Below are 23,258 nucleotides of genomic sequence, written 5' to 3'. Positions count from 1 at the left end.
CGGCTCTTAGATATACCTGATCACCTCAGCAAATTATTCCAGAACTTACGAATAGAAGAATTAACACTAGCGTGCTGTATAGGCCCTATCAATGATTTAGTACCGTTTAATTGAAGTTTCACAGCAGATAAAGCGGTAGGTGTAAATATACCATGCTCTTTAGACCCCTTTCTACAATACAGTGAAAATTTATCCTAATTGCCTGTCCCAAGACTTGAATATTTCATGGGGTGAGGACAAAGTGTCATGTCATAATTGTTCATTGTCCGTGTGATATAATACTAGGGATATATACATATATATATATATATATCTCTATTCTAATCACCTACATTTTAGCCAAAATCTGAGGTTGAATAGACCAGACAGTGGCACTATTTACTGTAAGCTAACTGATCTCTCTCTATATATATATCTTAGCAGTTATATTCTGACGAAAGACAAAAATCGCTGAACCGCTTTGGTTACAAGACATTGTGGGTTAGTAATTCACATGTCAGACACTTGGTAGGGATTGACCCATACACTTCCTGATCCTATCCGATACTTACATATGTTTGTTGTTCTACTGACGATGCCTCAAAGAAAGTCATTAATAAATGCCAAAACGATGACTTTTGCTGTTTGAAAGGACCCGTGTAGAGTTCAATCATTATTTCGCCAATCCTGGTTACTATCGGGAATACCAAGTGATGTCATTTCGTTTGACACAATCGCATTTGATTTGATCAGTCATTATTGTGAAAACCCGACGAACTAATGGCTGTTATCCACAGGGAACCTCGAATGGCCTGTCTCGACGGCATTTTAATCATCCAATTACATCCAATTGACTTGAAAGATTAATAAGGAACGATCTGAGAGAGATTTATAAGGCTGTATTCCCATAGGAACACGTGGCATATCGTCATAACGATGGGTCATTCTGGAACAATATATCCATTGGTATCAGAATTCTGACATCATACAGCACTATACCATAGAACAATCGAAGCACTATAAAAATATTAAGACTACCACTATTACATAAGAGTAAAAACACGAACATACCACAGTCGCCCAAAATACGCACCACTCACATCACACACAAAACACACCGTACCGATATATATAGAAGGCCGTCCTAAACTGTCCCTGGCTGTTAATAGGATGCTAATCTAATCAACTAACCAATCAAAGTGTCTCTGACATAGGTTAATAGGATGCTAATATAATCAACTAACCAATCAAAGTGTCTCTGACATACTAGGCCCCAAGAAATAGATTGTCGAAAAGAGTATTAATAAAGATAAGACACTTGAGCTCAAAGATTGCTCCACACATCAAACTATTCAGACCAAGACTACTAAATGACATATGAGATGACAATTAACATTAAAATCACTTGATGAGGAAAAGCTACCAGGTTTAGCCTACCAACCCTGACGGAGAATTACTGCTGGACAATGTTGGAAGAAATGTCCGTCTACCGGTAGTTAGACTACAAGATATAGGTATTAATCTGTACATTATATAAAGGCCACAACAAACCCAAATCTGACCCAAATAACTATCGAGCTATCTCTCTTTTGTTTGTAATTGTTAAAGTCTTCTGGAAAGTTCTGGTTGAAAGACTTCTACCCGAAGAATTATTTCATGTCAATCTCTTACAAAACGGATTCCAAAAGAAGCAGTACGATGACGTCATATGTCTTGCAAGAAGCAATGGATCTTTTGCGATGAAAACAATAGTAAACTGTACTCATGTTTTTTGGATGCAGCGAAAGCATTTGATTGTGTATGGCATGCAGGCCTGTTTTGTAAGCTTGCCCTTCTGGGTTTTAATCGTGATTTTGTCAGTTTAATAGTTTGCATATACACAAAGATATGTACAGTGCAGTTATGTACCAATGTTTTATATCTAAGTGGTTTTCATATGTCAATGAAGTACATATGTATTCTCTCACTTTGGATTTATTCTGTATTTAGAAATGACCTATTGAACGAGCTATGTGCTTCGAAATCTGCTTTATAAATTAATGATATTAAAGTGAACAGTCGGGCAAGGATTGCTGAAGTCGGTAAAAATGGTGTGAATGTATCCAGTATAATTTCTTATGAAATGGAAAAATAAAATCTCTCGTCAAAATCTGTCTGCGTACGAAGAAATTGATTTAAAGTATGGAAATTCTAAAACGTCCTCCTGGCTCACTATGTCCGTGGTTACATTTCCACGCAGCCTCGCTTTCAATGCTTTCAACTTTTCTTTACTTTAATGGTCAGAACTGGTAAACTAAGCAGAACTTGACCGTCGTATTAATATGTGAGAACTTTTGGAAGGCCAATGAACGCATTTAGACTGGTTTTCTTTGCCCGACTATTCACTTTAAAGGGACTAAATCGTTAAAAAATCATGTAATAAAAGATAAAACGAATTATAGAACTGAAAATAATGGTAAAAGTTATGTACTTTGTGTTTATAACAAAATTTAAAAGTCTGTATAACCATTTTGTTCAAAATGAAGAAAAAACTAAAAATAAATAGGAACGACCTAGTCACTATTTCATATCATTATCTTTCGGCGAGGTAAACAATCCCTGTGTGCATGCGCGATGTGGGAACATTTACCGAAGGAAATCTCATCTGTCTGATGGACATATCTGCTGTCGACTGAAAACACCAATTTATCGACTACAAGTACCTGATTACTGTGTTAAATCTAATAAACGTTGAAACGTATGCAGAAGTTTTGTGAAGAGTTTCTAAGTGTAAATATTCATATATTGTACTGGTTTTTGCAGCTTTAAGGAAGAGTTTTCATTATATTATAAGGTTTTATACTTGCTTCTTACATTATTTTATTTTCATTTTACTAGTTCGTTAAACCTGCCAATATTATTAGGTTTAAAAAAGGGCCTAATATATCAACATTATAACAAGGAAAAACTAATAAATAGGCATGTTTAGCGGACTAATAAGTTTCATGTATTTCTTTTATCATTATATCAATATTTGACATTCCCTGTATATCCTTAGTGATAATGTCTATCCGTCTAATGGACATTCCCTTTATAGCCCTAGTTATAATATATATCCGTCTAATAGATATTCCTTATATAGCCCTAGTTATAATATATATCCGTCTAATGGACATTCCTTATATAGCCCTAGTTATAATATATATCCGTCTAATTGCCATTCCCTATATATCGTTAGTTATAGTCTCTATCCGTCTAATAGATATTCCTTATATAGCCCTAGTTATAATATATATCCGTCTAATAGATATTCCTTATATAGCCCTAGTCATAATATATATCCGTCTAATTGCCATTCCCTATATATAGTTAGTTATAGTCTCTATCCGTCTAATGGACATTCCCTATATAGCCCTAGTTATAATATATATCCGTCTATTCCTTATATAGCGATAGGGCGTCTTTAAAAAATCAACCGAACTATATATCTAAATTATATGTGTATTTTCATGTATTCAAAGCAAAAATATATCTTACATATACATTGTCGACCTATGTAAAATCCGTTTACGATAACAATAGGTGTGTACGTGATATCGCGAGAACAGCCCTAGTTACTTATCCCAATACTATTTAAATCTCTGGTAAAATGTATATGTTTGCTTAATAAAGTACATGTACACCTGTATAATATATACATAATTAACGGGTGAAAATACCTCTCACTTCTTGTCATATTTTCATCACATACTCTAAAGCTTCATAGAACGTATGCTGATTTACTTACATTGTATCAATGTATGTATCGGCTGTTTCACTGAATCAGGCCAATATAACCGATAGAATACAAGTGGCCTCTTATAGTGGTGTTATTACATCTATATCCATTAGCCGGATGAGATTTTCAGTGATCCCGATTTTGAACTCAAAGCTGCACTCGGTTCTTTCCGTGATAAACAGCCAATGCCGATAGATACAGTCTCTTGTTGTGTTTGGCGATATTTTAACGTTGATAAACATTGCCAGTATTTAAAATAAGATGTTGTAATTTTGTAAACTTTCTAATTTCAGGTATAAGAACGTTTGTAGGAAGTCAAAACCCCTAAGAAATCTATGTAAATCTAATGATTTAGTAACTTTAACGTAAATTGTCCTACACACGCAGATGAAATTGTCTTATTTTCACTATGCAAAATTGACTTGGATAAAATAATGCAATTTTGTTATTTATACAGTTTTAAATGACAGTTCAAGTATAATGCCTCAAAATCCATTGTTATTGTTATTGTTTTAACGAAAGAAAACGTGCATTTTCAATCCAAAGAGGGAGTGGTACATGTATCTAGGGCCAAACAAAGTAGAAGAGTCAACTAATACAACCAACACATGTCGGTATTTTTGTAGATAAATTCAGTACTGGTCGTCCAGACATAAATGAAGTTGTACATAATTTACATGGGCAAAGCACTACTCTGATGCAGTGTGATTTATTTTGTCCGGGATTCTATCCAGTAACAAGTCTGAAACGGTTCACGTCGTTTCGAGACTATCCACTGTTATCATACGTAACTTCATGTTGGTTCATTTACAAATTCGTTATGCCTTTATATAACAAACGCTTCGGTGAAAAGATAAATGCAAATATATATTTGTGAAATTCAATGTGGTTTCCCGACTTTGGATGTAAAACCACGTCCCGGGAGGATTTTCATCCTAAAGATTGAACCAATATTAATAGTACACGGCCATTAAAACCGTAATGGAAAATTCGTTATGCCTTTATTACGGTGGCTGATTTGTGCCATTTCGTCTTTTCGTCTTTTCGCCCCGAAAAGACGAGAATTAAGAAACCTTAATTTTCGTCTTTTCGTCTTTTCGCCCCGAAAAGACGAAATTTAACACATTTAAATTTCGTCTTTTCGCCCCGAGAAATTGCTCAAATACAGTTTATTAGAACAGTCAATCAGTAGGTACAATGTACTGTGTATTATTTGAAAAGACATTTTGACTACATACATGACATGGTTTCATCATAATTGTACATTAGAAAAAAATCGGGGCGAAAAAGACGAAAATTAACAAATTTAATTTTCATCTTTTCGCCTTCAAAAATCTCGGGGCGAAAAGACGAAAATACGAAAACTAAGGTTTGTTAATTTTCGTCTTTTCGGGGCGAAAAGACGAAAATACGAAAATTAAGTTTTGTTAATTTTCGTCTTTTGGGGGCGAAAAGACGAAAAAACGAGATTTTTGAAGGCGAAAAGATGAAAATTAAAGGCGCTAATTAGCGTGCTTCACTTTCGTCATTTCGTGTTTGACTTTTCGTCTTTTCGTCTTTTCACCGCGAAAAGACGAAATTTAAATTTGTTAATTTTCGTCTTTTCGGGGCGAAAAGACGAAAAGACGAGAATTAAGATATTTAATTTTTCGTCTTTTCGCCACGAAAAGACGAAAAGACGAAATGGTATAAATCAGCCACCGTACTTTGTATACAAAACGCTTCGGTGAAAAGATAAATGCAAATATATTTATGAAATTCAATCTGTTTCCCAACTTTGGAAATGAAACCACGATCCGCGGGGGATATCCCCCCAAATGGTACAAAACACGTGGTTTTTGTAGTAAAAACGTAGTAAAACGAGTCACGTGCTATGATGTTGTATTATGGGTAACCAGTGATCACGTGATTGCGTGTTTATTTCCAAATATAGTGATTTCTCTGACCTTTGATAAGGTATAATGCCTGCTGTTTTCAATTCTAAACCAAGACTACATGTTCATTAGATAGATAAATGATAAATAAATGCACGGTTTTGTTGTCTTTGACCCCCAATAACAAAACATTGTTCGCTTTCTTCTTCAACATACCGATGTTGGTCAAGTGATGCCACTCGGGTTTCCATTATTACCCGAAAGTGACGTTGATCTGCGGTCGTAATTTTCCTCAGTCTATCTATCTCAATTTTATGGACGTACTTTTAAGCGCAAATGCGAAAAACTGCAAACTAGGATTTATTCGCACGACTATGAATTAGCGCTATCTGTGGTGCAATACTAGCTGCAATATTGTAGCTCAAAAGACTTTTTGACAGAAAATGGTGTCGTCTTTAGAGCTACAATTGGTGCCTATTACTGCTAATGGAGCAAAGTAATGATTATGCAAACCATTATAAAACGTTTGTTTGCATTTTTATCGTACTTGTTTGATATCGCTTACCTTCTAGGCAATAAAACTGAACCACATGAAATATCAAATTCTCATCGAGGCATTATTTTTTTTACATAATACATATGAATGTCTTTCTGAAGGGAATTTATACGGCAAGTCCACAAATTGTGAATTTGACGTCTTGTGAGCGGTACGGTAGATATTAAGAATGGTAGTTATGTTTGTTTTGGACAAAAATAATATGTAAATGCATGTATACGCATAAAATAATTGGAAACCTACAAAAAGTAAAGAAAACTATGCCCGAGTGATTTTCGGAGGCAGTGCTCCACTACGACACATAGGGACCAATTCGTACCCGGCCGAAAGGTATAGTAGGCCGGGTACGTATATTCGTTCTAGTGCAATACCGGTAATATAATTTACATGTATACATGTATGCTGTACATGGATTAGCTCTTCAAAAACAGCACGAAAATAGCCAAATAAAAGTACAGCTAAAGAAGTACGTTCACAGTATGTATCCATATTTACACATTGTATGGTTTACGACAGTTTGGTAGAGTGCACCCTCAGAAACCCTGAAACTTCAATACGATCCCTTCATAGGCTGATTAACGTGGATAACTGACGATGGGTAGAGTGAAAATTTCATGAAATATATATTTAAATTCTTATTTGTGCTAAGCCCAATGGTACAACTTTTGCCCGAGATAATTATTTTAGATTCAAAGATTTGTTTTATATAGATGAAAATGAAAGCTTCAAGTTTTTTCCCTTTTCATAGATGCATTATAATGTTAGACAAAAACTTTTTAAAATCTGTTTATTGTATCCTTTCCTTACAATATAATAATGCTGTCGTGTCCATACTATTGTTAAATATTTCATGGGATTTTTAAATAGTCTTACATTAACCACTGCTTCTATTGACGTGTCAGTTGTGACACAGTCTTTCGATGTAACAAGCCCCTGTGGTCTCGGTCACGTACTATATCATATAGCTATGCACGGACTCGCGCACGTGCTCCAAACAGGTAGAAGTCGTGCTCGTCGTGTGTTGTAATGGGAAAGATCTTCAGTAACAATTCCAATCAAACAAAGGATCTACGTTATATACATACGATAATAGATTGTTACATGTAGCTACATTTGGTACTAAAGTGGTGGCTGGGATCAGATGTTGATGTACATGCACACAGGTATGTGGTTTTTGAGATATTATTCTTTACATATTTATGTACATTTAATTTGTTGGTAGAGTCAAACCGTTAAGCATATTAATTCTAAAATGACCATGGAAATGATGCGGATACGCGGGAGTACCAGAGACTATGGTAGCTACATATATAATGTTGTATGTGGATACACGGGAGTACCAAAGTCTATGGTGGCTAAATAATCAATATTAATTCTAAAATGAGCGTGATATGATGTGGATGCACGTGAGTACCAGAATCTATGGTGCATACATAATGTTGTATGTGGATACACGTGAGTACCTGAGTCTATTGTGGTTACATAATGTTGTATGTGGATACACGTGAGTACCAGAGTCTATGGTAGCTACATAATATGGTATGTGGATACACGGGAGTACCAGAGTCTATGGTGGCTACATAATGTTGTATGTGGATACACGTGAGTACCAGAGTCTATGGCGGTTACATAATGTTGTATGTGGATACACGTGAGTACCAGAGTCTATGGTAGCTACATAATGTGGTATGTGGATACACGGGAGTACCAGAGTCTATGGTGGCTACATAATGTTGTATGTGGATGCACGCGAGTACCAGAGTCTATGGTGCCACCATAATGTTGTATGTGGATACACGTGAGTACCAGAGTCTATGGTGGCTACATAATGTTGTATGTGGATACAAGTGAGTACCAGAGTCTATGGTGCCACCATAATGTTGTATGTGGATGCACGCGAGTACCAGAGTCTATGGCGGTTACATAATGTTGTGTGTGGATACACGTGAGTACCAGAATCTATGGTAGCTACATAATATGGTATGTGGATACACGGGAGTACCAGAGTCTATGGTGGCTACATAATGTTGTATGTGGATACACGTGAGTACAAGAGTCTATGGCGGTTACATAATGTTGTATGTGGATACACGTGAGTACCAGAGTCTATGGTAGCTACATAATGTGGTATGTGGATACACGGGAGTACCAGAGTCTATGGTGGCTACATAATGTTGTATGTGGATACACGTGAGTACCAGAGTCTATGGTGCCACCATAATGTTGTATGTGGATACACGTGAGTACCAGAGTCTATGGTGGCTACATAATGTTGTATGTGGATACAAGTGAGTACCAGAGTCTATGGTGCCACCATAATGTTGTATGTGGATGCACGCGAGTACCAGAGTCTATGGCGGTTACATAATGTTGTGTGTGGATACACGTGAGTACCAGAGTCTATGGTGCCAACATAATGTTGTATGTGGATGGACGGGAGTACCAGAGTCTATGGTGGTTACATAATGTTGTATGGATTATATTGCTCCTTACACATTACACCTTACGTAGACACAAATGTTTAATTTTTTGTGTTTTCTGAACTTTTTAACTTAAATATTCTAAAGCCGATCTCGGTGTTATATCTTGAAATGTTGACCAAACTTTTGCTGTCAGTTAGCGGCATGGTAACTCATATTTCAAAATTCGATCAGAAATTATATAAACATTTCTATTGGATCAAGTGGAACTTTCCGTTGCAATCAGTAATCAATCATTTCTTTCAAAGAATTCCTCAAAGATGATATTTACACAACACAATTGATCAAAGTTCTGTTTAAAAGGTTGTACAATTCATCTCACTTACAAACACAATGTTTAAACGACTTTATCCATTTTCATTTCACAGAATCCTGCTGTAACAAAATTATCCCTCAAATACAGGAGTTTTACTCAAATGCAGGACTATCCCGCATATACGAGAGTGTCCCCAACCTGTCTAATACTCCATGTTTCTCTATACTATGTACATTATAAAGAGATAGAATTAACTTTGATGTTTGAAGGCACAGGTAATAGAAAAATAAATTGAAATGAATCAAATCGCTATTAATTACAAGATTCATGAAACTTGTACAGTCACGGGCGTTTAGCTCTATAGACGTTTCTCTCTATAGAGCTAAACGCCTGTGGTTCAATTGTACAATGCTAACTTTGGCGCCGTAGCACTATTTCCATACAGTTGGATGCATAATTCATTCAGTAAACCTAGCCCAAGTCATATTAATTAAAACATAAGCAAAAGAATAAAAATCAGAAAGTAACTTATGTGGACTCCACAAGCCCCATGTTTAATGATAATCTAAATAATCGTTTGTTTGAGTCATAGTTATCGACCGTTTAAATATATTTGGATATATCCTAGTGCCCTCCATCCTCGACACTTCAGGGATTACTAGCTTTCATTTTCGTAAATACATATTAAACGACTGTGATAGTTACCCCTGGAATATCGAGGATGTGTGTCCTTAAACAATTTTAACTAGATTTGGATACGTCCTATATTCAATATAAATCACATGGATTTGAGAATTAGTTACAGATTATATAATCATGGACCACCAGAGTAACCTGAGACCATTTTTAGACGTTTTAGAAGCCTAGATAAAAAAACGATACAATTCATATTCTACATGGTACTATATATGACCTCTAAAACGTCTAAAATGGTCTTAGGGCACTCTGGTGGGGCCATGATTTTATAATCTGTAACTAATTCTCAGATCCCTGTGAAATATATGTAAGTAGACTTACAAACTACGAGCGTAAAGTAGTGGGATGATCACTGTTCAGTAGTCGATATGTGCCCTTGCACGATTATGCTGGTCACATGACAGAAAGGAAGAATATCATTGGTTCACATTTCGAATTTCAATTCAAATCTCTGCCCATTTCTCAGAGATACTCTTGACCATACGCACGCATTTTGCATCGATCCGAGATATGGAGTCTTTCACCGCTCTCTTTCTTGCCATGGAAGTGATTTTCCAGAGCTTGAGCAAGGCTATTGTTCGCGGAAAGGTATGTAACCTAAGTTTTTATTGTCGGAACAAGAAAATCATAGGATTAGGGCCACACGTTCTTACAACTCTTAATGATTCTCAATGATGATTTCCAGCACAGGCTCCTTATAGATCCTCTTTGCTGGACTCACAATGTTATTAGTTACATATTATGAATGTTTAGTCGCTTCCTAGTTGATATTCTCTTTATAGTTATTGTATTTAATTTCCTGCTCGCTCCAGTGATTGTCCAATCTGTTTTTGAAAGTATCCAAAGTCTTAGATGTAACGACATGGTCTGGTAGGTTATTCCACTATTGAAGCAATCCTAACGGAGAATGAGTTCTTCCTGATCGATGTTCTAGTATGCTGGGGGAATATTTTCAGCGAGTTGTGTCGGACCACATCCTTATGAACTGAGTTGCTCCTTTGTCATATCTCCTTGTAACTGCCTTGTATGTTTCTATCATGTCGCCTCGTACACGTCTGTAACTCAGGGTTGGAAGTTTTAACTTCTTTAGCCTCTCAGGATAAGATAAGTTATCCATTCCCGGTAGTTGTTTAGTCGCCTTTCTTTTTATATGGTCTCCAGACAACACAATTAACACTTCCATATTTCAGATGGGTTCTTACCAAAGATTTGTAAAGTGGAATAAATAGTTTAGAATCTAGGAACTTAAATGTTCTTCTGATCATACCGAAAATTAAAGTTGCTTTATGGACCTTTTCGCTTATGTGTTTGTCAAATGTAAGTTCTTTATCAAATATGACCCCAAGGTCCTGATATAGCTTTCTCCAATAACATGACATAGTTAAATTTCATAGTTAAGACGAGTGTCCTTAAACTATAAGACGTTCATTAGGGATACGAGGCCATTTTAGGGGTCTAAATCTAGATCCATTCTAACTTCAAAGTTGTCTTGTTGCTCTCTGAGTACCCGCGGACATTATTTGAAAGTGTACAAAGAACATTCAAGGCTGTGCGTGAGAAAACAATTTGAATATGAACTCGATTCACATTGGAAAGATCAGCCACTAAGTATTTATACACTGAAAAAAAATCCGTAAATTTCTAAGAGCTGACTATTATAGGATTATAAAAAATCCTGTACATGTTAACATGTATGTTGTCAGAATAAATCTATGTATCTATGAATAAACACGCGGGTAAAGATTGAAATAAGAGTTTTTTTCTGGGGTTGATAAAAATATCTTTCTGGGGTTAAAATCCTACAATTTGAGGTTACTCTTTGCTCCAGTCGAAACAATACTTAGTAAACATGGACAGACGATTTAATCAGATAAATTGGTAGCATGTTTGGATGAAGGGCAATATCAAGTTATCAAATGGATGACCTTAACCTAATCCGCTAATCCTGCCTACATTATTGGACCTTCTTTTGCCTAAAATATTTATTAGGCAAAAATTATTAAAAAGGCCTTGTAGGTTTAGCGGTCTAACCTTAACCTTCATCGAAGGTCACAAGAGTAAAACAGACAAATCATGTTTTAGTTATTTCCCAGTCAGTAATATACATGCAAGTACTGTAGGCTAATACATCAGTGTATAGAGCTACATTTCCCGAAAACGACGTGCGGTGAAAATGGTATCAGGTCGTTTCGGTCACATAGCTGAAGTCGTTTCGGTACATTGTACGGTCGTTTCCATCCTCGATATTCCAGGGGTTCCGATCGCGATCACTTATCGTAAGTGATCGGAAGCCCTGGAGTATCGAGGATGGGTCGTTTCGGTACTTATATGTACAAAAAAAATAATAGACACGGTGGATTTCATTTAGATTTATAAACTGGTTTTTTTTCAAAATTGTTGTTCGCAGGGGAAATTAATAAGTACCTCCTGAAATTTCTACACGTTACTATGGGTAGTAAACGAATCCCATTCATAAATCGCACGTTTCTTAGATATGACTACAATTAAGGGGGATAACTCGCAGACAATTGTTGTCTCTTCCGTATATGGTAATTCAGTCGACTAGGTGGTAATCCTTAAACTATAAAAAATAAGGACAACTTTTTAATTCCAAATTATCGACTTTCTACTACAACAAAATCCTCCTTTCCTTAACTTGGATGATAATGTTAAATCACTACCGTTTTCTTCTTTTCAACGATATTTCTTTAATTTCCCAACCTATTTCTACTAGTCTACCATGTTATACATACATATACTAAATTTTCGGTATGAATTTGACACTAGACTGTACTTGTGTTTTAATTGTAGCAACATTTGTGAAAATGCTAACCATTTCTTTCTTGAATCTCGGAATGATACTACTGTCCATGCTGATGTGGCCCAAGTTTTTAATGACCTAGACATAGAAGTAAATTTATATTTGTTACTTTATGGAAATGAAAACTTGACTTTGAAAATAAATTGTTATTTATTTGAATTTGTGCAATCATTTACAAAGCCCAGTAGAATTTTTTATCATGAATAATTGTATATCTTGTAATTATGTAAATAATATGTTAAATTCAACTTATACAATGTACTTACAGTGTATACATGTATGCCATCACTTGTATATAATGTTGATTGAAGAAGGCTTCATATGTTAAAATAACCTTCCTTTTTACTTATCTTAAGACAATAAACTGCAGTGTATATGAATGTAAGCTAACCTTTACCCTTAGTGCACTAGTAGTACACAACATTTAAACTACAGGTAAACTACAAGTGCACTACACCCAGATAGGTGATTAACACAAAAAAAACATACAGGTAATGGTCGGCTACCTGTGATTCTCACCTTTGAATTTCTGGTAGTTACATGAAGTCTAGAGTCTAGATTGTATTTGGTTAATTGCTCAGGACAAAACCAGAGAGAGTGTTGATAATTAATTCTATTAAGAAGCTACCTACTGTTATCATATACTGCAGACTCTATCTGTGAAATGAATAATTATATCTAGGGAAAGTTAACAAAAACAAAATTAATTTATAGATACATAAATAAATAATTAAGTTGTATTTTCAAACTTTTCATTTTGTTGATAAAATTTTCTTATCAGTATGATTTCATTCATTTAGCTTTAACACATTTATTTAGCAAATGGTTGGTACATGCAACATGTACATCATTAAATACTTTCTAGGCCGCAGAAAGTAATAAATACTCTAAGTAACAACTTGAGAGTGATCTCCCTTTGCCTATAAAACTATCAATTATGCTTGAGATATCTTTAATTCAAATAACTTAAAAGATATCTTTAATTGAATAAGAGATATTTCCATTTAAATATCATGATGTTTCTAATTAAACACAAAATAGAGATATCTTTTATTAAAAATCTGTAATTTCAATTAAAGATATCTCTAAATTTTGTAGCAATACAGATATCCTTATTTTAAATACAGATATCTATATTTGAATTCAAGATACTGCTTTAGTTGTGTATACATAAAATTCAAGTTTCATGTTACATCTGTACACTAAAGATGTATAATAGTTACATTTCAAAACAAATTTTATCTCATAGTTTGGTTTGGGGTGATGTTTATTCTCACTGTTGTGATGATGTGGTAGCTACAGTTGGTAGTAGACTAAAGGTTACACATTGTGCACACGGTGTGAACTACGAGTGGACACGGAGTGCACGAGGTTTAGACTACAGGTAGACACGGAGTGCACGAGGTTTAGACTACAGGTAGACACGGAGTGCACAAGATTTAGACTACAGGTAGCGGAGTGCACTACGTGTGAACACGGTGTCCACTACAGGTGGACATCGTGTCCAGGTAAAATGTCCACTACATCCAGACCACAGACAGACTAGATGATGTGCCACAGAGATATGAGAAATGTATTTATTCTGCAGTCTATATGGACTTTGACAGATAGAAATATTTATTGCGATCAGAAACATAATATTTATTGCAACATAAAAAATTGCCGTTAATTACTGGAAATCATTCGTACTGTAATGTTTATTTTAATAGATACATATAAAGTAAAATGTGTCAATATATATATATCATACAATTTAATTTATAAATAAGGACGTTAATTAGAATTTATAAAAGCAAATTAACTGCGTTGCAAATTAACTGCGTACGGTAAACCACATACTGGTTATGTCTCATCAATGAATGGTTCCCAGTGAAAACTATTTTTCTTAGCTAGTGATATGTAGTTTAAAGCTGAAATTCTTTTTCGTACGCATAAAGTGATGAACCCTGCGTGGAGTAAGATTTTTAGTATAAGCAAATCGTCGCCAAAGAGATATTTTGATCGGCAAATTATTTTGATTAAAAAGAATATTATATTGATGGGCATAATAAAAGCAAGGACATATAAACATAAACAAATTAAATTCTTCATAAAATGTTTAACTATGTATGTATGGAATATAGTTTTCTAAACGGCAATGTGCGCGAAAATAGTTTTAATCCTGTCAAATGTATAATACGTATGCATTTGCTACATGGAACATGGCGCGTTGCAAAGCATTGGAAAAATGAGAAATCGTCCATATATACGTTAAAAATCGGCATTAGAAATTACACTTTAATGTGTCAACCGATTGAGGAACCTGTAAGCACTGGCTTAAGAAAGCAAAAATTTATTATCGGGCATGTGGCTGCTCGTGAGCATCAACACTGTTCAAAGGACCGATCGCTAAAATGTAGGTCACATGCCTGATAACAAATCAAACAGACAGAATCAAAATAAATCCAACTTCTACCCATTTAAACTGTAGATTCATAGTTGTTGATTAGATTCTGAATTTGTCATAATTATTTTAATTCTATAAACCTTGATAATTTGACAATATCCTATTCTGACCTTCTTTTACAAACCGCGTGAGTTACATGATAACAATGTATGATCCATACATGTAGTATATATATTGTACCTGCTCGAAAGGTAGACCCCTAGGCTAGGACTGCAGTTGCCATGGTCACTTGGACTTCATACTGTTCCATCAACCACACCACGGGTATGATAATCTAAATTACCTAACATTGGTCAGAGTGGGGCCAGGGGTCTGGGGCCTTCTTTGCCCAAAGGGTACCCTTCAATATGTTCAGTCAAGTGTATCACAGACTAACAACACCTGTATATAAGTAGTACCTTATCCCAAATACGTACAGTTATACAACAATGCTAGTCAATAGGGATATGTGTTTTAACTGGTAGTGCATTTTAATTTATTTGTTAATGAAGCTTTATATATTAAAATTAAAAATAATCTAAATACCAAGTGTATAATTAACTAAAACATTTATTTCAAGATTATTGGAATATCATATTTCATCCAATATCTTTTCATTAATTTATTTTTTTTACACTGGCTTTTTACATATATCAGAAACCTGATTACTTAGTATCATGACTATGTATATAAAATACCATATTATAATGTTGAATAAGTACCTAATCTAAATTAATTTTGATTATAATATATACATGTATTATTGGTAAATTCAAGGTTGTGACAGACATGCATGATTTACGCATTGTACAGCTCCCGTCAGCTCCACTTCACGGCTGCCTGTCATGACAATAATTGAGGTGTATTCAGCATCACTTACTATATGTTTTGCCAGCTAGTTTTTACCTCATCCCAATCTAACCCCCCCCCCCCCCCACCCCGGGAAACGGTGTACATGTTTACCCAGGCTCTACAACAAGCATGTACATGTATCTAATAAGAATGGTACTATGTGTTTCAAACTCATGAACCTATATGATTTTTAAACGGTAAAGTATGTTTTGTCTTAACAAACTTCCATAGAAACAATTCTAAAATCACATATTATATAAAGATACTGCCCCCATTCTCATAAAGCCGTGCAAACACAGAAGGCAACGATTCTGCCCTCTGGCTATCTATCGATGGTCACCTTGAGGCACCTGTATAGCTGGATACTGTGGCTTACCTGTATGTTTGACAAGTTATAATTATTGGACCATGACGCAATATACGGTCAAGATAACTTGCGGGTTGGGATCATAAACTGATTGTGTGTACCGGTAATTAAGAATCAAAACAAGCTGAATTGGGTACTTGTAGGTAGACTAGCCACCAATTAGTGGAGGACGTCATATAGTTTGAAGTGGATTTAATTCTGCATGATCTTTAAAAGACGTTCAGTTTTTAATAAAGAATATGTAATTAAGCTATTTTACGTACATAATATACAATACTTTTAGAACTTAAAATAGGAAGAAAAATATTATAAAAATGTATATATTTTAATGAAAGACGATCTACAAAGGTATCGCTAGACAACTGATTGATCGGCACCAAATCTTTTTGTTTAAAAGCTATGTATTACCCGGTATATGATTGTATTACTGATAGCTTATTATAAAAGAAAAAGTCTCAAAAACACATTAGGACTGGTTTTTGCTGCAATTCAAAGTTGTTTTTGACTTGTGAAAATGCTTGATGTAAATGATATATATATATATATATATATAATGCAATTTACCCATAAAATATTTACTTTTGAAAACGTAATATAGACAATTTAAGATAAGAATGGCAGTGAAAAGGTTTTATTCATGTATACTAAAAAAATATCGTATTATATAGTTATATATACTGTACATTAAATTGTAGATGTTGTAATTAAAAAAAAAATAAACACTTCAAAATTATGATTATGTATTATTTCAAATTGAAGAACTTATTCTTCCCCGATCCCTAACTGTAACACATCACCTTGTCTGTCTAGGTCTCAATGTACCTGGACACGATGTCCACCTTTAGTGGACACCGTGTTCACACGTAGTGCACTCCGTGTCTACCTGTAGTCTAAATCTTGTGCACTCCGTGTCTACCTGTAGTCTAAATCTTGTGCACTCCGTGTCTACCTGTAGTCTAAACCTCGTGCACTCCGTGTCTACCTGTAGTCTAAACCTCGTGCACTCCGTGTGCACAAGGGTGTAACCTTTAGTCTTCTACCAACTGTATAAATACACAGGTAATTTTTATAGGTGCCCTCTACCTGTATCATGAAATTTTGTGAAGTCATTTCTATTGACCTGCAGATGTGTGGTCCCAGATGTGTCGACTTGTTTCATTTTTTCCAACCAGCATCCAAGATGGCCGCCACAGCCTTTCATTGTTCAAAATTGAACTGCTTATAGAAATTTAACTATACTGGTCCAATTTCCTGGAACCGTTTTCAATATGTAGTTTAAATCAGATTCTAAATTTTTTAAGTGAAAAACACCTTAATGATGAATAAGAAAACAAATTTTGTGACTGTTTCAAATTTTCTAAAAACAAGTAAGAGTTATCTTTATTTACCTTTATTGACTGGTCAGCAGGGATCCGTATTAGGTCCAAGTTCATTTTTGTTGTATTTTTTAAGTTGTAGATTCTGTTACTAGTGACATAAAAATAATTTGAGGTCATTGTTTGGGCAAATTTTGCAGAACAGGAGTCAAGATGGCTGCTATGGCATGCAATTGGTCAAAATTTAACAAAAAGGAACTTAGTTGAGAACACAAATCTAATACAATTATAGACATTGTTTTGCCTAATATATTAACTTTAAATAATGTGACATTTCAAAAAGCATTTTTCTTCTGGGAAATAAAATTTATTTACCAGTAAAACAATGTCGCATCATCATTCAGGTGAGGTCACTTTTGTCAAATTAGGCTCTGTGGAGATTGGGGGAACTTTATGTGATGGCACCTGTCACAATTAGATCTAGTTATTATTATTCTTTTAATTTCTTCAGTTGTTTCTTCTTCTATTTTTGTCGCGAATTTGTCCAACCATTTTCTCAAAAACTGTATGTCACATAACCATGAAATTTTACGAGGTTATTTTTGGTGACCTGCAGATGTGTCGACTGGTTTCATTTTTTCCAACCAGAATCCAAGATGGCCGCCACAGCCTTTCATTGTTCAGATATGAATTGCTTCACTCCTACTTGTCAAATTAGGCTCTGTGGAGATTGGAGAAACTTTTTGTGACAGCATCCGTCACAATTAGATCTTGTTGCTTTGTGTTTAAATATTAATCTTGGCACAGAGCACGTAAAAATGAGTCTTTATCAGAAATGTTCCAAATCCAACATAAAGAAAACTGAAAAACTCACCTCCATAAATGGATAACTTTAATTCAGAAACTTAGGAATTAAATGATTGATTTGTAGATATCAAAATTAATTTTGGTAATGAGTTACTATGACAGAAACATATATAATGTTCATGATGTTGCCATACTTAAATACCATAAATATCCTGTTTTAAAAATCCATTAATGTAATTAATAACTGTTCATTTCATTTTAAACTAAGTCAAAGTATAAATTATATTACTTTAATATGCATACTCCGTAATCACTTGACAAATAATATATCTCACCAGTCAACATACTTGTACTGTTATAGCATACAGGTACTTATTATATAAAATGATTCTAAAGCATAAGTCTTTTGAGACAAAGATTTTATTTTGGTCTTTCAATAATTTGAAATTTTTTAGGGCTTCTGACTCGAAGGGTCAAGATGACCTATAGTCATCATGCGATTTAGCTGAAACTTGCATGAAATGATCCCGACATGGTCCCAACCAAGTGTTGTTATTTTTTGGGTCGATCCAAATTCGAAGATGGCTGGCACAGCCACCATCTTGCAAAAAGATTTTGACCTTTTCAAGTTAAACCGGTACAATTTGGCTGAAACTTTCCTGAAGTGATGCTGATATGATCTTGACAAAGTGTTGTTACATATCTGGTTGATCCCAAATCGAAGATGACACCATTGCTTTTGCCATTGAAGTCAGATGACTGTTAAGGCCCTTGGGCCTCTTGTTGTTTGTTATCATCTTAAACTTATCATTTTGCAATATTTCTGTTCTGGTAACATTATGGATATTGATTATAAACTGTTGAGAAAGGTAACACAACAGACATTTGTCTGGATTTGTATGGTTCTTGATCATCATAATGACATTCATTGAAAATGGACTAGATAGAGAAAATACTATGATTTCAAAGAGTTTCAGATATATCTTATATTACAGAAGGAGTAAAATAGCAGTATTTCTTTGTCCTTGTCTGTGGTGTTACTATGTTTGTCCATACTGTTATCAGACTTAAAATGTGGTGGTACTTTTGCCGATAGTATGTGTGATTCATTATTTTGAAATGTATTTTATCTATGAAGATATATACATCAAATAGTATAACGATTAAATGAAAAGGTGTCTTAAATTTCTTCTTGTGTGACTTTTATTTTTTATTTTGTTAGTGTTGTTACTATTTTTATTTGGTATACGTAACACCAAGGACAGTAACACCACAGAAGTTTTCTTCAATTTTTAAAGATTTTCATTTCTACTCTTTATCATAGTACAAACTGTAACATCTCAATTTGAACTAACTAGTAGTTCTTTTACTGTCACTAAATACAACAGGGAGTTGGCCAGTGAAGGTAACTAAGCAGAGCAATAAGAAAATGGCTGCCATTTCCTTGGATATGACACCGTCATAACTGGGGAATGTCTCGGAAGCAATTTTTGAAAAAAAAATTCATTGTTTTTTTTTTTAAATTTCAAATGCATGCTTTTTAACTTGCATTGTCAGGTTCAAGTATGAATCTGGGTAATTTCTCTGGTGACAAGCCCATGTCCTTTGGTTGACCTACTTTGAATTGAAAACAAAACCTCAACATAATTGTTCTTTTCAAAACAAAGTGCATTAAAAGTTAGTTTCTTGCTTAAAGTCAGTTTTAAGCCTGATACATAAACCTTTTCCTATTAAAATATTTCAAAAAAAGACAATATATAGAGAAGACAGCAATTTGGAAATTTTCTGAGAATGACTCAAGTACAGATGTCTTAAATTCAAATTGAGATACCCGTATTTCAAATATTCTCTAGTTGATTTAAAGATATCTATATTTGAATTTTTATTTTAAATTCTATTTCAGATTGGACAAGAATTTGAAATAGAGATATCTGTAATTTGAAAGAAGATATCTAGTTTCAGTAGAAAAAGAGATATCTGTATTTAAATTAGACATCTTTATTTTAAATAGGGATATCTTTATTTAAATTAGAGATATCTTATTGAATAGAGATTTCTTTAATTAAATAGAGATATTTAAATATTGATGCATATATTCATATAGCAAGCGTACCAGTCTAGGTACAAGTCCTATATGACGGAAAGTGTACCATTTTTTTATCACTTCGCCAGAAATTGTGCCATATTGATCACCTTTAGCAGCCATAAAGCATTTGTATGGTTACCTTGGAGAAAAATGAAAATAACATGTCGGTGTCTGTACTGTTGATCCAGATATAAGAGAAAACTACCATTTCATAAATGGAAAGGAAGGATTATATGACTCTTTCATCTGTGTATTAGCCCGAGATACTCTAGCCCTGACACCAGACTTAGACAATATGACAGAAAGATGTCTGGTGTAGCCCAAGATACTCTAGCCCTGACACCAGACTTAGACATTATGACATAAATTATATGGATGTCTTGTTAGGACTAAACCAGACATCTATCTGTAATAATGTCTAACTCTGGTGTCAGGGCTAGAGTATCTCGGGCTACACCAGACATCAATCTGTCATAATGTCTATAAGTCTGGTGTCAGGGCCAGAGTATCTCGGGCTACACCAGACATCAATCTGTCATAATGTCTAAGTCTGGTGTCAGGGCCAGAGTATCTCGGGCTACACCAGACATCTATCTGTCATATTGTCTAAGTCTGGTGTCAGGGCCAGAGTATCTCGGGCTACACCAGACATCTATCTGTCATATTGTCTAAGTCTGGTGTCAGGGCCAGAGTATCTTGGGCTACACAAGACATCTATCTGTCATAATGTCTAAGTCTGGCGTCAGGGCCAGAGTATCTCTGGCTACGCTGGTACCAGACATCTATCTGTCATATTGTCTAAGTCTGGTGTCGGGGCAAGAGTATCTCGGGCTACACCATACATCTATCTGTCATAATGTCTAACTCTGGTGTCAGGGCTAGTGTATTTCGGGCTACACCAGACATCTATCTGTCATAATGTCTGTCTCTTGTGTCAGGGCCAGAGTATCTCGGGTTACACCAGACATCTATCTGTAATAATGTCTATAAGTCTGTTGTCAGGGCCAGAGTATCTCGGGCTACACCAGACATCTATCTGTCATAATGTCTAACTCTGGTGTCAGTGCCAGAGTATCTTGGGTTACACCAGACATCTATCTGTCATATTGTCTAAGTCTGGTGTCAGGGCCAGAGTATTTCAGCCTACACCAGACATCTATCTGTCATAATGTCTATAAGTCTGGTGTCAGGGCTAGAGTATCTCGGGCTACACCAGACATCTATCTGTCATAATGTCTATAAGTCTGGTGTCAGGGCCAGAGTATCTCGGGCTACACCAGACATCTATCAGTCATAATGTCTAAGTTTGGTGTCAGGGCCAGAGTATCTCGAGTTACTGTGTATATGAATGATAGTGATATTCTACCCTCTGGATCACAAAATATAATGCATTATAATGTAAACATTTAAAATATGACCCTAGGGTAGATTATCTCCAACTTCTCTGTTCACTTAGTCTTCTTTTACTGATATCAATTAATCTTATCTACATGAACATACCTGATCAATTTGTTTGACCAGATTCTTACTTAAATATTTGTTTACTGAACTTCTGTTGCTTTTGTTCTTTGTAGGCTGTGTCCTTCCGTGGCTTTAGCCTGGTGAGCCGAGCAGCAACATCGCTTGCTGTTGCGGTTAGCCAACGTCTGTCTCTGTCGGAGGCCGTGGTAAGATGTTACATTTTAACGCTAAGTGTAGAATACGTTATTCTCTACTGTGAAAAAAGTTCTGTCTGAGCTGTAATATTGTAGCTCGAAAGACTTCTAGACAGATAATGGTGACAGATAATTGGTGTAATCTTAAAACCTACATGTACTCACGCTGAATGGGCACGTACATGTACATTACCATATACAGTTTTCTCTGTACAATTGGAACTCCAATTTTCAGTAATTGGTGAGAATTTATTTTGAGTCATGGTTTTCTTAGAAAATGTCATAATATACATGTACTGTAAAAATAACACCAATCAAAGGTACGATAGAAATGGATACCCTTTCATTATACAATGTACTGTGTATGGATACATGAAGAATAGGGATATTCTAAACTCGCGGATCACAAATATCTGTATCTGTATAAACAATGGGAATATGCAAATAGATAAAAAATATATTTTTTGCCCGTCCCTATCTTCATGTCTACATATTCAAATAGTCATATCGGTAACCATGGTGTACATAAAACATATCTGATCATTGCTTAGGCCAGATTCTCACTTGAATATAGCTCTACCGAATATTGTGTATTATGCACCTTTATTTGTTTACTGAAATGCAGCTTGTGTTCTTGCAGGTTGTGTACTTCAGTGCTTCGTTTGACTGCCGAGGAGAGGATAGCCACTAGCCTTGCAGACGATGAGCCAGCTTGTAGCACCCGCTCCCGCCCCTGTGTCTGTCCGAAGGTCTGGCCGTGTGAGGAGGGCACCAGCCTGGCACAAGGATTACGTCATGTGATGTCAAAATCAAATGTACTGTAATATCCTTGTAAAAGTCCATGGACTGATGTTGCTTGAGGATGTGGTAACCCCTCAATAATCGTCCCAACCCCGATCCCTCACCCAAAAATGTACTCTCTCTGCACATGCAGTGTTACAACTAAGAGGTTGTTTGAGGTATACATTATATTTGTAAGGGTTTTGAGTGATTATCAAAAAACTTGAAACTTGACAGGCATACTCGTGGGGAGTGTGCATGAAGGGTTTTTCGAGATAGAAATTCCAAGATGGCTGCCAGGGGTCCACACTTTCTGGTATAAATTGGTAAATGGGGTTTTAAAAGGGATGCATTGTAAAGAATTGATTTGATTAGTTGTACAGAAAAGTAGTCAATAGGTTTTTTTTTTTTGTCCCTGTCCCTAACAATACTCACATTACCTGCCCAAAATACCCTAGCACAAACACAGCATGCACTTATCTTTAACATTCTAACCACTACTTTCTACATGTACACTCACAGTTGACGTATTCAAAAACATTGTAAAGAAT

At 35.2% G+C, this 23,258-nt stretch overlaps 1 long non-coding RNA gene across 1 annotated transcript; it reads left to right on the top strand.

The window, feature by feature from the left end:
• Positions 1-7,123: 7,123 nt before the first annotated feature.
• On the top strand, positions 7,124-23,038 carry LOC138328764 (uncharacterized). Its single transcript, XR_011209352.1, has 3 exons — positions 7,124-7,329; positions 21,847-21,939; positions 22,568-23,038. It is a non-coding gene; the product is annotated as an uncharacterized lncRNA (long non-coding RNA).
• The last annotated feature ends 220 nt before the right edge of the window (positions 23,039-23,258 follow it).

Source organism: Argopecten irradians, chromosome 8 (genome assembly GCF_041381155.1).
Source record: "Argopecten irradians isolate NY chromosome 8, Ai_NY, whole genome shotgun sequence".
Lineage (NCBI taxonomy): Eukaryota > Metazoa > Mollusca > Bivalvia > Pectinida > Pectinidae > Argopecten > Argopecten irradians.
The sequence above is the reverse complement of the archived record's forward strand: the minus strand, read 5'-3'. Positions and strand labels throughout refer to the sequence as shown.